The following is a 3,423-nucleotide window of genomic DNA, read 5'->3' as shown; positions in this document are numbered from 1 at the left end:
AATTTTTTTTTTTTTTTTTTTTTGATGTTAGATGTTTAAGTAAAAATAAAATGTAGCTTTTCCCCTTCCTTCCTTCCTTGGGTTGGGGTGGGAAGGACCTGAAATAAGATGTTTACTGGGGCCAAGAATTGAAAATTAAATCTGCACTTTATAAAAACAAAAACTATCATCTTTTTCTCTTTTTGTTTTTGTTTTGCAATACTGTAGTAGCTAGTGACCAAAACTGTTAACGTTATAAATGTGTAAGCTGGGTGTTGGGATGAACATCAATAATCCCAGCCCTTGGAAGGCTGAGGTGAGGCAGGTGGATCACTGCAAGTTTGAGTCCAGCCTGGGCTATATAGCTAAGACTGACTCAACAAGTCTGGGGGTGTAGCTTAGTGGCAAGTGTGAGGTCCTGAGTTCGGTCCCTGGTACAAAAAACAAAAACAAAAGTTAAAAATTTATAATGTAGAGATAAAATGGGAATATTTTGATACTCAACAGTTTCAGGTAAGGAATTATACCCTCTCATTTTTTCCACTCCAAACAAAAGAAAAAAGCCCTTTTGCAAGATTTTGAAAGACGTCTCCAGGCCACAGCTTCGTGTACGAGTGACTAAACCACCTGGAGCCTTTGCCATCTTGCTCTCTCCCTTTCATCTTGTTTAGTGTACACCCGTGGCCACCCTGAGCCATCCGGTAGATAATTTGCTTTTTTGCCCCTTTAAGCCGTTGTGAAACTCCTTTTTACTCTGGGCAGGTGTGTTGAGACCTTTCTGCAGCACCTCTGGAGCCCTCTTGGAGCCCTCTGTGCCACGCCTTGCGGGTATCCTGACTCCCCAGGCACAATCTGGGTGAGAGAGGACCAGCCAGCAGGCAGTCGTACAACGGAGGTCAGCGCCAGGCCTGGGCAGGAAACTGCTGTGGGAGCACAGGGCAGGGGCACCCAGCTTAGTGCTGTGGATCCCTGGAGGCCCGGTGGAGGCAGTGACCGATGCTCAAGTCAGCACAGCAGAGGGAGCAGCTCTGATGGAGGCTCAGAGAAGACCGCAGCCCCGGTGAGGGACTGGATATTGGTGCACAAGGAGGAAGGGGAATGGCAAGAGATGAACTAAGAGAAAGGTTCTTCCGGCCACAGGAAGGAATTTAACCCTGACCTGCACGCGCCGAGCAGCCGCCTGAGCGCTTGCTTCATCGAGCCCCTGCCGTTTAGAAGGGGAGCGAGGCTGTAGCCAAGCAGCACCAGCAGATGGGGCTGTTGCACCGAGCTGGGCCCGCAGCAGTGTCTTGTGTAGGGAGTTCGGGACAGACTAGCTCAGGCCGGTCTATGAAAGAGAATTATGCATTCGATATGAAATGTCCCCCAAAAGGTTCGTGTGTTTAGAGGTGGGGCTTTTGAAAGGTGACTGAGTCATGGGGGGGGGCGAACATCACTGCCAGGTGAATTCACTGATGAGTTCTCAGCTGAAGGAGCTGATAGGCGGCGAGGCCTGCGGGGAGGAAGCAGGTCGCTAGGGGCGCCTCTGAGAGGTATCCTCCTTTAGCTTTTTCCACCCCCCTCTGCCTGTAGGCGGCTCGGAGGTGAGCAGCTTTCTTCCGCCATGCCTCTCTGCAGTGATGTTTCTGCTTTGGAGCCAGGAGACCACGGATTGAAACCTCGGAAGCCATGAGGCGAAATAAAGCCGTCCCTCCGTGGTGTGTGTCAGGCACTGTGTCCCAGCAACAAAACGTGTGCTGCTAACTCTGGTCACAGCTGGGCTCGCGTGTGAGCGGGCTGAGTTTGAGGCATTTATGGGCCATCCAAAGAGCCAAGTGCAGCGGGCAGCTGGGTGAGGGTCTGGGACACCAACTGTGCATCTCCAGGACCAGCCTGAGGGCCCAGCAGGGAGCAGTGCAGCGTGGGGAGGGACACTGGTGAGCGAATTTAGCAGGACAGAAGCTGGGGCTGAGACACAGTGACAACTCACTCTGGCTGGGAACAGGCTTTGTGCTTTTTAATTGAGGTAACTGCAGCAGTTTAAACGCTCTGGGAAGAGCCAGCAAAGAGGGAGGCTGGAGGCAGAGGGGTGGTAGGGTACAAAGCAGGGCTCTGTGAAACAAAGGGATGGGCCAGAAGCCTGGGGCGGTGCTCTAACCTGGACAGGATGGGGGTGGCTTCCCTCCCTCTCAGCTCAGGAGATGCCCTACCTCATCTAGGGTGTGCTGTGTTTTTATTTTTATTTTTTTCTGGTACTGGGGTTTGAACGCAGGGCCTTTGCCCTGATCTACATTCCTAGCCCTTTTTCTTTTCTTTCTTTCCTTTTTTTTTTTAAATTTTAAAACAGGGTCAGCCTGGTGTGGTGGCGCATGCCTGTAATCCCAGCACTTGGGAAGCTGAGGCAGGAGGATCGCCGTGATTGAGACCAGCCTGGGCTACATAGTGAGTTCCAGGTCAGTCTCAACTACATAGTCAGACCCTGTCTCACCCCTCCCCCCAAAAAAGAAGACAGGGTCTCACTAAGTTGCTACATTCCCCGGGCTGGGCTCAAGCTTGAGATCCTCCTGCTTCAGCCCCAAGGGTGTTCTGTGTTTTGGTCTCTGCTCAGGAGGCTTTGAGGAGATGAGTGAGAAGTGGTTAGCAGCTGTGTCTCTCAACAGGAAGAAGCTCTGAGGCAGAGAGCAGGCTGCTAGCACCACAGGACACAGAAGTGGACAACGTCCCAAAGGTGTCCAACTTCAGGGCTTTGGGTCCGATGGCCACAGGCTGCAAGCCCGCCTGCACCAACACCAGCAGCCCTGCACCTCCCTTCAGCTCGAGGTACGCAGCCTGGTGCCGGTCCGCAGCACAGGAGCTCCGACCATCCTAGGACCTCCGTCTGATGGCCGTGTCTTACTTCCCAAAAGGGATGACGTCTACCAGGTATGGGGCCACTTAAGACTGAAAGCGTGCTTGGAGTTGGAAGGACGGAGGACTTGAGCATTCCTCACAGAACACACCAGAGCTGGGAGAGCCTGCGAATCATCCCGATCCATCATTCTAGCAGTTAAGAACCAGACAGGGCCGGGGTGAGAACCGACTGACTGAATATGCACATCTGGATTCCCATGCCTCCCAAAGACCGCTCTCGTTTCACCTGTGAGGAGTGTTCTTACCCCGCCCTTTGGATTCACGATCAGACAAATTGTATTAGGGGTTTGCCTATGAAAATGTTACTGCTTCTGGGTGTGATGGCATGTACCTGGAATCCCAGCTACTTGGGAGACTGAGGCAGGAGCATCACTGAAAGTTTGAGGCCAGCCAGGGCTGCCTAATGAGTTCAGGCCCAGCCTGAACTGTACCGTGAGATCCTGTCTTAAATCAAAACCAGGGTGGGGATTTAGCTCAGTGGCACTGAGCCTGCCCAGCAAGCAAGCAATCCCTGAGTTCAATCCCCATATAGCAAAAAAAAAAAAAAAAAAAAAA

The sequence above is a fragment of the Fukomys damarensis genome, unplaced genomic scaffold, assembly GCF_012274545.1.
Source record: "Fukomys damarensis isolate Sample0158 unplaced genomic scaffold, DMR_v1.0_HiC HiC_scaffold_8, whole genome shotgun sequence".
Taxonomy (NCBI): Eukaryota; Metazoa; Chordata; class Mammalia; order Rodentia; family Bathyergidae; genus Fukomys; species Fukomys damarensis.
The sequence above is the reverse complement of the archived record's forward strand: the minus strand, read 5'-3'. Positions refer to the sequence as shown.